At 42.5% G+C, this 13467-nt stretch overlaps 1 non-coding gene across 1 annotated transcript; it reads left to right on the plus strand.

The window, feature by feature from the left end:
* Positions 1–12449: 12449 nt before the first annotated feature.
* Positions 12450–12558, plus strand: LOC144706247 (small nucleolar RNA R71). The gene has a single exon (XR_013582215.1). It is a non-coding gene; the product is annotated as a small nucleolar RNA R71 (small nucleolar RNA).
* The last annotated feature ends 909 nt before the right edge of the window (positions 12559–13467 follow it).

Consider the following 13467-nt stretch of genomic DNA (forward strand, 5'->3'; position numbering starts at 1 on the left):
TGCACAGCCTTGGTTGTGCACATCCTTGCTGCTGCTATAGGGAAAAACTTCAAGCGCGATTGTTATGGAAAAACTGTGGATTTTGGGGAAAACGAGAGGAAGAACGATTTGAACAAAGCAATGAACTTTCAATCAAACTAAAATGAGAAAAACATCAGTTGGAATTGTTGGAAGATCACTGGTGTGAATCTACCAACCCAACCTAGACTGTCTGAAAGAGAGAATTACACAGTTACTGAAACTTGGGAAATCACTCCAACCTTGTGTTACGATCCTTGCGGCGAGGTGGAGGTCGTCTAGCCCAAGCTACTCCTCATCTTGCTCCTTCTCTCCAGCTCCAATGCTCATCAGCTCTTGGAGGGTGCAGAACTCTTCTTCTCCAAGCCCTAGCCTGTTCAGGTGGAAATTCTGGACAACCAAAAATGCTCTCTCAAGAGGCTATTTATAGGTTTCTCTAATTTTGTGCTTCTTGGAATATTTTTAGGGCTTTTCTTCTTCATAATTTTCCCTAGCTCCTCTTGGTCAAATGCATTCTTCTTTGTGCTTGATCCACATCTGAACTCATTAATCCAATAAGTGAGATCTAATCCACTTGATTCAGAGAATCAAGTGGGGTTAGTAAGTAGGAAAAATAATGCACATGAAACATGACTATATGGAGTAAATGTATGCAAACGACACTTTGATGCTAAAAAAATCCTTACTAAGTTATGACATATTGAGAGTCATCAAACACCCCCCAAACTTAGATCATTACTAGTCCCTTAGTAATGAAATACAAGTGAGAATAAATGATGATCACTAGTTGACTCCATGTTTTTGATAGCTTTTATTATTGTTCTCGTCAAGGAATGTCTTTATCAATTGAGCATGGCCAGCTTAGGGAGATTCCTAAGGATCTATTTCAGCCTTCAACCAAAACTAAGTGCACTTCTGATCTATGGATGACATATAGGTAAATACATATTATATGAGATAAGGGGTAGTTAACACCCCAAGCGCATTACTGAACAAGGCATAGAGAGCGGTGCTAATGCTGGCTCACTACTAATGGCTATAATACCATCGGCTCAAACACATGGGAGACAGCTTTTCCACCTTTTTTTTTCCAATTACGTTTGCTGCAAGTTGGTCATATTTGATGACAATCAACTTAATTTCTAAGATGCAAGCTTTAAGCTCGTGGTACTTGCTGCAGCTTTTTTTACTTTGTATTTGATGGCGCTTATCCACTACCCATGTGGCGTCCTTAGTAGATCGGCAGCTTATTCCCCCGAAGAAATTTTGTATCCCTCTTGGTTCAGGGAGCTTCACTCACATTAATAAGTAATAATGCCATTGAGCCAACACTAGCCCTACCCTCCACTAAAGCTAAAGGTTTCATGCATGTAAGTATTAACTCAACCCGAAGTGTATGACGAGAGGAGAGAAATATGATGATAGGAGTGGTGGATTTCAGCTAGTATGAACGTCTGTGCACCTAGCTAGGTATGGTTCACCTTGGGTATCCTTGGCTGGCAAGTTGTTCGACTCCACTCACCCTTGAAAAGAATTCCAATGTCATGTCTATCATTGCTTGAATGTCTCCTAAGATCATCAAATATCCTTGGTTTGGTGCATGCAAAAATGAAAAAAATTTCATGGATGACGGAAATATTTTTTACGAGACTCGATCCCCCCCCCCCATAAAAATTGCATGTTCCTACATGACAGGAAGTAAACTGGAGCAAGGAGAAAGAGAAACCAAACAAAGGAATGGAGAGAGGCGATTGGCGACTTGACTTGTCCATAGTGTGGTGTAGGCGGCTTGGAAGGGCGAGGCTGCAACATAACGAAGAAATCAAAAACAAAACAAAATGCAAGAGAAAGAAAACAAGCAAACAAAACGAAACTACTGTTCAGATCATGCTACTGTCATTAGGAGGTTTTTCTAGAGAGATATTCATAAGTCCATGCAAGTCTTCACCCTGTAAATACGGCTTAAGTCTTTGTCCATTAACAGTAAAACGTTTTTGAGATTGAGGATCGAGAATCGTGACTGCTCCATTTTCAAAGAGTTGTTGTACGATGAAGGGGCCATCCCACCTAGTTTTCAACTTGCTCGAAAATAATTTCAACCTCGAATTGTAAAGCCAAACTTTTTGATTCTCTACAAATATCCTTCTCCTCAGACTTTTATCATGGAATGTCTTCATTTTGGCTTTATAGATCTTTGAATTCTCATAGGCCTCATTCCAAAGTTCTTCCAACTCGTGCAATTGAAGGATTCGTTGTTTGCCTGCTTGATCTAAAGCCAAATTAAGTTTCCTAACTGCCCATAGTGCCTTGTGTTCTAATTCTAGGGGTAGGTGACAGGCTTTCCCAAAAATTAATCTAAATGGGGACATTCCTAGAGGGGTTTTGTAGGCTGTCCTATAGGCCCATAATGCCTCGTCTAGTTTCCTAGACCAATCCTTCCCATCAGGACGCACTATCTTCCTCAGGATTTGCTTGACCTCTCTATTGCACAATTCCACTTACCATTAGCTTGAGGATGATAAGGGGTAGTGACTCGATGATGGACACCAAATTTCTTTAGGAGGGTTCGAAAATTGTAATTGGTGAAATGAGAACCTCCATCACTAATTATGTCTCTTGGGCATCCATATCGATAGAAAATATTTTTTTCTATGAAGTTGGTCACTACTTTGCTGTCATTGGTCTTTGTGGGAATGGCTTCTACCCATTTGGACACATAGTCGACCGCCATCAAAATATATTCATACCCATGAGGGTTAGGAAAGGGTCCCATAAAATCTATGCCCCATAAATCAAAGATCTCTACCTCTAGGATGGGTTGTAAGGGCATACGATCTCTCTTATTAATGTTAATTGAGGCTTGGCAAGCTAGACAATTGTTATAAAATTTTTCTGCATCTTGAAATAGGCCAGAAAAAACCAGATTCTACAATTTTATGAGCTGTTACCTTAGCTGACTAGTGCCCTCCTCCTTGTTTTGCATGGCAGAATTCCAAGATGCTCCTTTGCTCGCTCTCGGGTACGAACTGCCTCAATATTTGGTCCAGCCCTTGGTGGAATAATTCTGGGTCTTCCCAAAAATAAAACCTGCTGTCCTTCAGTAGTTTCTTCTTCTCATGAGATGTCCAGCCTGTAGGAATTTTTCTTGAAACCAGAAAATTGACAATATGTGCGAACCAAGGAACCGATTTTCCTTGTGCCGTTAGAACATGTTCATCAGGAAATTCATCATTTATCAGGAAATTCATCAGGAAACTCAGGTTGGGTGCCTGAAATTCTAGATAGGTGATCTGCAACTACATTTTCACGTCCTCTCTTATCCTTAATCTCTAAATCAAATTCCTGTAATAAGAGCACCCATCTAATTAGCCTAGGCTTCACCTCCTTCGCTAATAAGTATCGAATAGCTGCATGATCAGGAAAAACAGTAATTTTACTACCTAGTAAATAAGACCTAAACTTCTCTAATGCAAAGATGATTGCCAGCAGTTCTTTTTATGTAGTTGTGTAATTCAATTGTGCGTCGACTAAAGTTTTGCTGGTGTAGTATATGACCACTAGTTTTTTATCAATTCGTTGACCTAACACTGCTCCTACAGCAAAATCAGAAGCATCACACATCAGTTCATAAGGAAGGGTCCAATCAGCCCCTTGCAAGATAGGCGCATTCACTAAGGCTTTTTCAAAGTGTAAAACACATTCTTAGCTTCTAGTGTTAGTTCAAAATCGTTATTCTTAGATGATAAAAGATTAGTAAGTGGTTTAGAAATCTTAGCAAAATCTAAAATAAAACGTCTAAGGGTTGCTTAGCAATAAACCAGCGTGGCCAAGAAAACCTCTAAGGGTTTTTAGGTTGGTTGGAGGTGGAAGGTCCTGGATGATTTCGATCTTGGCCTTGTCCACTTCCAGTCCACGGTTGCTTACCATGTGACCCAGCACCACTCCCTTCTGCACCATGAAATGAGATTTTTCCTAACTTAGTACAAGGTTGGATTCAATGCATCTCTTTAATACTTTGGTGAGACTTAGGAGGCAGTTCTCGTATGTAGATCCAAAGACAGAAAACTCATCCATGAAGATTTCTAAACATTCTCCCACTAGATCGGAGAATAGTGCATTCATGCATCGCTGGAATGTGGCGGGTGCATTGCATAACCCGAAAGGCATACGCCTAAAGGCGTATGTGCCTACGGGACTGGTGAATGTCGTCTTCTCTTGATCTTAAGGATGAATGTTCACTTGGTTGTATCCTGAATATCCATCAAGAAAACAAAAAAATTGTTGCCCCGACAGTTTTTCCAATATTTGGTCCATGAAGGGTAGTGGGTAGTGATCCTTCTTGGTTGCCTTGTTGAGCTTCCGATAGTCGATGCACACTCTCCATCCAATGGTTAAGCATTTCTGCACTTCTTCTCCTTTTTCATTCACTTCTACCGTCACTCTGGACTTCTTGGGAACCATGTGTACAGGACTCACCCATCTACTATCGGAAATAACATATATGATTCCTGCATTTAACCACTTCAATATTTCCTTCTCAAAGACTTCTCTCATGTAGGGGTTGAGCCTCCTTTGATGCTCTCTACAGGGTCTAGACTCCTCCTCCAAAAAGATCATATGTTCACAAATCGAAGATGGAATTCCCCTTATGTCATCAAACGTCCAACCCAGGGCTTTCTTATGCTCTCTAAGTACCTTGAGTAGTTCATCTTCTTATTCTTGGGTATGTGATGAAGAGATGATTACAAGTAAATTTTTCAGGTTATCCAAATATGCATATTTAAGGGAAAAGGGTAGAGGCTTTAACCCTAGGCCTACCTCAACTGAAGGAGGGTCCGTAACTTCATCGTCTAACTTTCGCTCTTCTACACGCGATAAATATTCCTTCATAACTTCCACCTCTCCGTCATCCTCTGTATACAGTTTCAGTTCTTCATTGCTCCCTAAGGGGCACTTCATCGTTTTCGATATATCAATTTGAACTCTCTTTTTGACGCAGCCCAAAAGCCCATTTTCTAAGGCCCATTAGCAAGCTGTGGCCCCATGAAGGAGATTCTTCTAGAACTGACAGAAACTGCAGAATTATACCTAGAGCCCCTCAAAATCCTCTGACAGGATTTTCTCTAACAAGATATTCTGACAGGATTTTCCCTGACAACATCTTCTGACAAGATTATCTCTGACAAGATCTTCTGACTGAATCCTCTGCCAGAATCTCTGCTCTTACTTGTCAGATCTGCAAATCTTCTGTTTTGTCCCATCAGGATCTTCTTGAGCCACACAAAATATCTCCTGACAGCTTCTAGAAGGCCCAGAATCTGCAGGATATCTCTGCTCAGGCCTGACAAGCTGCTTATCCTCTGTTTTAGCTTGTCAGATTTATTTTTCTCAATGTTTTGACTTGTCTTGTCATGGGTACAGTCATTATGGATGACCCTGCACTCCTTGTGGCCTATATAAGGCCCCCATGTACCCCTGACTGAATTATTGAAACCTATGTCTTGTTGAAACTCTTGTTTCTCCCCTCTGAGTGTTCTCTTTGTTAGAGAGTGCTTCTGTGCTTGTGGATTCAAGTACAACCCCTTGTGGACTAAAGGGTTGGAGAAGCTAGTTCTGTGGATTCAGGACTTAGCTACTTCAAGTAGAGCAAGGCTTGTGGACTCAAGTCGTGTTCCTACACCGCTCATGTGCTAAGGCTGCGCCAAGTGGTATCAGAGCAAGTCTATCGTTCCAGCATCAACGTCAAAGGATGTCAAGAGGCAAGATAGCGCAGACTGAGGAAGATGCTTTAGCTGAGGTAACAGCTATTTTAAGGCAATAGCTTTATGATTTGAGAGATTTTGTTCAAGAGCACTTGAACAATGTGCATGATACGTTGAAACAAATTTTGTCACGTATTACTGCTTTTGAGCAATCCCCTCACAGTCAAAACCCAAGAAAAGGATCTGATGCAAGATCTTGTGGAGAGGATGCAAGGCATTACAAAGTTGCAGAAGATGCGGACTTTTCCTCTTCCACAACTTCCAGAAGCCGGCATGAAGAAGAATATCGCATGAAGATGGAGATACCTCATTTCAATGGAACCTTGGAAATAGGGGAGTTCCTAGATTGGCTTGCTGAAGTAGAAAGATTCTTTGACTACACAAAGGTCCCAGAAGAGAAACAAGCAAAGGTGGTCTCTTACAAGTTCAAGGGTTGTGCATCCGCTTGGTGGGAGCAGGTGCAGACTACGCAAACGCGATTTGGAAAGGAGCTTGTTCGAAAGTGGGAGAAGATGAAGAAGCTGCTGAAAGGTCGATTTCTTCCACCTGATTATGGACAAGTTTTATATAAACAATATCAAGTTTGCCAGCAGCAAAATAGATCTGTGCGTGCCTATACTGAAGAGTTTTATCGACTACAAACAAGGCTTGATTTGAATGAGCTTGAGGAGTACTGTATAGCAAGATACAAGAATGGCTTGCGGTGGGATATTGAAGAAAAGCTTTCTGTCCAGCCGTTTCACAAGCTTACTGATGTGGTGTTGGCGGCGGAGAGAGTTGAGCAGCTCATGCAAAGAAGGCCAAGATCTCGCACCGCACAAGGTGGACCTTCCCCCTTGCAAGATGGTGTCAGGCACGCTGGAGAAAATCAAGGGCACAATGGGCGGTTCAATTCTTTTACCCCGAGACCGACTGGCTCAGCAGCACCTGGGAGGAGCTCAACAACGAAGAACCCATATGCACCAAATATTGTGGTGAAGTGCTATCGGTGCAATGAGGAAGGGCACAAAACTAATGTTTGCCCTACTCGAAAGGTGATCAATTATGCAGATTCAAATGATGATGAAGAAGAGGAGCTTGAAGATGAGAACGAGGAGTTTGAAGAAAACGTCATGGAGGGCGACTGCGGGGAACCTCTCTCTCTTGTTGTGAGGAGGCTCATGTTCACCCCAAGGAAGGAAGAACACCCTCAACGACGGAACATCTTTCGCACTCGGTGCACCGTCCGAGACAAGGTATACGATATCATTATTGATGGAGGAAGTAGTGAAAATATCGTTTCTCTAAACATGGTGAAGAAGCTAGCTTTGAAGACAGAGCCACATTCCCAACCTTATGAGATCGGGTGGATTCATGGTGATATTGGGGCCAAAGTCAGTGAGACTTGTCTGGTGAAATTCTCAATTGGTGAGAAATATGTGGATGAAGTGCAATGTGATGTTGTGGATATGAATGCTTGCCACATCATCCTTGGGCGGCCGTGGCAATCTGACCGTGATGCAACCCACAGAGGAAGAACGAATTGCTTTACCTTCTTCAAAGATGGTCAAAAATTTGTGCTGAATCCCATGACCAGCAAGCCTGCTCCTAGCAAGAAGAAAAAGGCGACGATGCTGATTGACAGAAAGGAGTTATTTTCTTGCATTGATGAAAACCCTAATGTTGTGTTTGTTGTACGGAAGATGGATCCTCACCCATGTGGTTCTCCTGAAATCCCTGAAGAGGTGCAGAAGCTTCTACTTGAGTTTCCAGATATTCAGAAGACACCCTCTACTCTTCCACCGATGAGGGATATCCAGCACCACATCGACCTCGTTCCAGGAGCAAGTTTGCCAAATTTGCCCCACTACAGAATGAGCCCAAAGGAGAATCAGATTTTGCAGGATCAAGTGGATGAGCTGTTGCAGAATGGACTCATAAGGGAAAGCATGAGCCCATGTGCTGTTCCTGCTTTGTTGGTGCCAAAAAAAGATGGGAGCTGGAGGATGTGTGTCAACAGTCGAGCAATCAACAAGATCACGGTAAAATATCGCTTCCTAATTGCGCGACTTGATGATATGCTGGATATGTTATGTGGCTCCAAGGTATTTTCGAAGATCGACTTGAAGAGTGGATACCATCAGATTCGAATTCGCCAGGGGGATGAGTGGAAGACTGCATTTAAGACAAAGGCAGGTCTGTACGAGTGGCTTGTTATGCCATTCAGCCTCTCTAATGCTCCCAGCACATTTATGAGGATGATGAATCAGGTACTACAACCCTTTATTGGAAAATTTGTGGTTGTTTACTTTGATGATATATTGATCTATAGCACAACTGAGGGAGAACACATGTTGCATCTGCGAGAAGTTTTAAGCGTGCTGCAAAGGAATGAACTATACATAAATTCCAAGAAATGTTGTTTTATGACTAGCAGTGTAGTCTTTCTTGGATATGTGGTTAATGCTGACGGAATACAAGTTGATGAAGAGAAGATCAAAGCAATTCAGGATTGGCCGGCTCCCACAAACATCCATCAGGTGCGAAGTTTCCATGGACTTGCCTCATTTTATTGGCGGTTCATTCAGAATTTTAGCGCCATCATGGCGCCAATCACTGAATGCATGAAGAAAGGGAGATTCTCATGGGGTGAGGAAGCGGAGAAGAGTTTTGGAGAAATTAAAGGCAAACTATGTTCTGCTCCTGTTTTAGCCTTACCTGATTTTGATAAACTGTTTCAAGTTGATTGTGATGCTTCAGTTGTCAGAGTTGGAGCAGTACTATCCCAAGAAGGCCGTCCGGTGGCTTTTTACAGTGAAAAGCTATCTGATGCAAGAAAGAAGTGGACGACCTACGAGCTTGAATTCTATGTCGTGGTGCGAGCATTGCAGACATGGGAGCACTACTTGATCCAACGTGAGTTTGTGCTATTCACTGATCATCAAGCTTTGAAGTCGTTAAATAGCCAGACCTCCGTCAACCGGATGCATGCACGTTGGGTTTCCTTTATCCAGCGTTTTACTTTTGTCATAAAGCATAAGTCTGGAGTTTCAAATAAGGTGGCAGACGCACTAAGTCGCAAGACTGCCTGTTTGGTAAGCCTTCGCACTGAAGTGTTTGGTTTTGAGCACCTGAAGGAGTTGTATGCAGATGATGAAGATTTTGCTATAATCTGGAAGGCTTGCATTGAGGGAAATGCAAAGAGGGGATTCCACCTTCAGGAGGACTATTTGTTTCGCGGAGATCAGCTCTGCATCCCCCGCACATCATTGAGGGAGAAGTTGTTGAGGGAGCTACACTCGGGTGGTATTGGTGGTCACTTTGGACGCGACAAGACCCTCCAGTTGCTTGAGGCGCGATACTATTGGCCACAAATGAAGAAGGATGTTGAAAACTTTGTCTGGCGTTGCAGCATTTGCCAAAGCAGCAAGGGACAAGCTCAAAACACAGGCCTGTACACTCCTCTGCCAATTCCTGAACATCCTTGGACAGATATATCCATGGACTTTGTGTTGGGATTACCCCGCACACAACGAGGTGCAGACTCTGTTTTTGTTGTGGTTGACAGGTTCTCCAAGATAGCTCACTTTCTACCATGCAAGAAGACAAATGATGCGGTTCAATTGGCCAATCTGTTCTTCAAAGAAATTGTACGCCTTCACGGAGTGCCAGAGACGATCACCTCAGATCGAGACTCCAAGTTTCTGTCTCACTTTTGGGTGACGCTATGGTGCCGGTTCAAGACCATATTGAAGTTTAGCTCAACCTGTCACCCTCAGACAGATGGCCAAACAGAAGTTATCAACAGAACATTGGGAAACCTTATTCGGTGTCTTTCTGGAGACAAGGCAAAGCAATGGGATCTCACCCTTGCACAAGCTGAGTTTGCTTATAACTCCATGGTGAATCGCTCAACTAAGCAATCCCCATTCTCAATCGTGTATATTTATCCTCCCAAGATTCCTCTGGACCTCTTGCAACTACCGCTACACAAAGGCAAAGGCTTAGCGGCGGCCAACATGGCAGACTACATCAAGTCCGTCCATAACAATGTGCATGACACTCTTACTGCCAGTTATGCAAAATACCAGGAGGCGGCAAACAAGAAACGACGCAAGAAGATCTTTGCTGAAGGCGATATGGTTATGGTCTTCCTGCGCAAGGAGAGGTTCCCCGCGGGCACCTACAACAAGATGAAGCCAAAGAAGTATGGGCCTTACAAGATACTGAAGAAAATTAATGACAATGCATATGTCATTGACCTTCCAAAGGAAATGGAAATCTCCAAAACATTCAATGTAAGTGACATATATGAGTACTTTGCTACAGAAGATAACTCGGGGACGAGTTCTTTTGAAGAAGGGGTGCCTGACGCAGCCCAGAAGCCCATTTTCTAAGGCCCATTAGCAAGCTGTGTCCCCATGAAGGAGATTCTTCTAGAACTGACAGAAACTGCAGAATTATACCTAGAGCCCCTCAAAATCCTCTGATAGGATTTTCTCTAACAAGATATTCTGACAGGATTTTCCCTGACAACATCTTCTGACAAGATTATCTCTGACAAGATCTTCTGACTGAATCCTCTGCCAGAATCTCTGCTCTTACTTGTCAGATCTGCAAATCTTCTGTTTTGTCCCATCAGGATCTTCTTGAGCCACACAAAATATCTCCTGACAGCTTCTAGAAGGCCCATAATCTGCAGGATATCTCTGCTCAGGCCTGACAAGCTGCTTATCCTCTGTTTTAGCTTGTCAGATTTATTTTTCTCAATGTTTTGACTTGTCTTGTCATGGGTACAGTCATTATGGACGACCCTGCACTCCTTGTGGCCTATATAAGGCCCCCATGTACCCCTGACTGAATTATTGAAACCTATGTCTTGTTGAAACTCTTGTTTCTCCCCTCTGAGTGTTCTCTTTGTTAGAGAGTGCTTCTGTGCTTGTGGATTCAAGTACAACCCCTTGTGGACTAAAGGGTTGGAGAAGCTAGTTCTGTGGATTCAGGACTTAGCTACTTCAAGTAGAGCAAGGCTTGTGGACTCAAGTCGTGTTCCTACACCGTTCCTGTGCTAAGGCTGCGCCACTTTTCCAATCTTGAATTCTACAGTCCCCTTTTCCCAATCCATGATCGTCCTTGTCGTTACTAAGAATGGTTTTCCTAGAATGATACGAGCTAAACTAATGTTCCCTGATCTACAGGGATTTCACAGTTCTCTACAGTGATCATGACATTAGTCAACCTCCCTTCAGGTTGCCTGACTGTTCCATCAGCCAAGAGTAAGTCCATATGGATTTCCTCTAATTCCCCAAATCCATATTCCTCATATAAAGCTGTCGGAATGATGCTTATGCTCGCTCCAGTATCTAATAAAACTTTGGAGAAAGTTTTTCCTCCAATTTCACATGTAATGAACCGAGCTCCTGGATCCGTCATTTTGATAGGGATGGCATTCAAAATGCTAGAGGCATTTTCTTAAAGCTTAACGACTTCCCTATGCTTTCTACTAGTGCAAGAATCCTTAAGGTATTTTTTTAAGGAGGGTGTACACCTAAGCATATCTTCTACAGTAACAGTCATGGTGGCTTGTTTAAAGTTTTCTAGCAACCTGCTTTCATAGTCATGGATAGGTTTTCTCCTATTTAGGGCAGATGGGTAAGGAACGTCTTGAGCATGGGTGGAAGGTAGAGGCTCCTTCGCATAGGACGGTTCCCCTTCTTCCCTACTTTGCTTGTTCTCCTTTCTTGAATCCTCTGCAGAATTCTGATAAGGATCCTGAAGTTCTTTCCCACTTCTCAATTTTTAGATTGCTAGAACTTCAGGATCTTCCTCATTTATCTCTTCATGAATAGAATGCTGTACGTGAAGTAAGTTGCATAGATTTATCATGGGTTGAGTAGGGAATCTATTAGATTGACAGTTAGGTTCTAAATGTGTACCTTGAGGTTCAGCAGTTCCAGGCTTTAGGCTCTCCAGCAGCTTTCTCATTTGTTCTTGTGACTCCAGCATTTGCCTTGTTTGGAACTCCATCATCACCTGCATTCGCATCTCCATCTCCGCCCTCAATTTCTGATTCTGCTTCTCTATCATGTCTGAGATAACCGGGGTTCATGTAGAAAAATCTGGTTGCGTTTGAGATGGAACCTGGTAAGGTTGCTGAGGTCTAGGTTGGAATTGCTGCTTCTGCTGAAATTGAGACTGAAATGCAGGCTTATTGCTTTGGTGGAAGCCCTCTCCACTTTGGAAACTAGTCTTCTTTTGTCCAGCCCATGGTTGCTGTTGTTGGTTGAATGCCTTCACCTCCTCCTCCATGGGTTGGCAAGCTCCATCTTCATGATCTCTGCTGAAACAAAGAGAGCAAATTTTAGCCTTAATGATTGGAGAGTTGTTGAGGAAAATGTTTCTCAAAGTAGAGGTGAGCTCCTCCAATTTCTGATTTGTCTCCTTGAGGCCTGCATGCAGCTCCACCTCTTTGCATTGACCTGCAGCACTCCTGCCCTCTTTGGCTCTAGATTCCTTCCATTCTGGTTTGCTCCAATTTCCTACAGATCAGTTTTTGCAACTCTCTCCAAAATGTCAAAGACCTCATCTTCATATGCAGTATAAAATGTTCCACCGGTGGCTAAATTCACCTTATTTTTCATGAAGTCTGAAAGAGATTCATAAAAAATTTGGGCTAGTTGACAGTTTTCAATTCCATGATGAGGGCATTTCCTCAACAAGTCATTGAACCTCTCCCAGGCCTCACTAAATGCTTCGCCTTCATGGGGATGGAAATTATGAATTTCCCTTCTATAGAAATGAGTTTTGGAGAGAGGGTAAAATTTCTGCAGAAATTTTCCCTGCATCTCATCCCAAGAATTGAAAGTGATTCCTAGATTACGATACCAAGAGAAGGCTTTATCTTTTAAAGTTAGAGGAAAATATTTCATATTTAGAATTTCTGTAGACAATCTTGGAACGTTTTAAGAAGAGCACCTAATGTGAAAATCATCTAAAAATTCTAAAGGGTTTTGTGCATAATGTCCATTAAATTCAGGTAAAGACTGTATGAGAGCATTGTCATACCTGAACATTATACCCTCACCTATGTTCAGATTCACGTAAGTTTGCCTCAAACTTCCTGAGGGTGTTGATCTGTCCAGCATGGTACTTCTTCTCCCATGCTGTTGACGTCCTTCTTCTGCCATGTTTTCCTGCTGATTTTCCAGTTGTGTGACTGTAGATTCAGGAGTGGAGTCTCTCGCACGCGCAGCGTTCTCTGCAGATCTCTCACCACCTTTGGACCTTGTCACTACCATAGACATCAGAAGAATGTTAGAAGGACAATAAGCTGAGGATTTTCAAGTCCTGCAGCTTTAGGAGAATGAATCAACAATAACTGAAAAGAATGAAATTAATACTGTAATACCGTGCTCCTCGGCAACGGCGTTAGTTGATAAACTCAAATTATGGTTATTTTTACTGGTTATTGACTGGTTAATCGTGTGAGGATTTGAGCTTATGCAACGATATTTTTTACCTCACCGCCTTCAGGCGAGTAAAATGTCAATCCACAGGGAGAAGATTAGATAGTAGCAGTTCCGTTCAATTCAATTTATAATTGTAGATCTCAATATTCAGTTATAACGATCAGCTAAGTCGTCTTCAGTAAAATCCTACAAAGTATTCTTTAGGAAATTCAACTCAGCAGAATCTTGCGTAACGAATT

The sequence above is a fragment of the Wolffia australiana genome, chromosome 7 (assembly GCF_029677425.1).
Source record: "Wolffia australiana isolate 7733 chromosome 7, ASM2967742v1".
NCBI lineage: Eukaryota > Viridiplantae > Streptophyta > Magnoliopsida > Alismatales > Araceae > Wolffia > Wolffia australiana.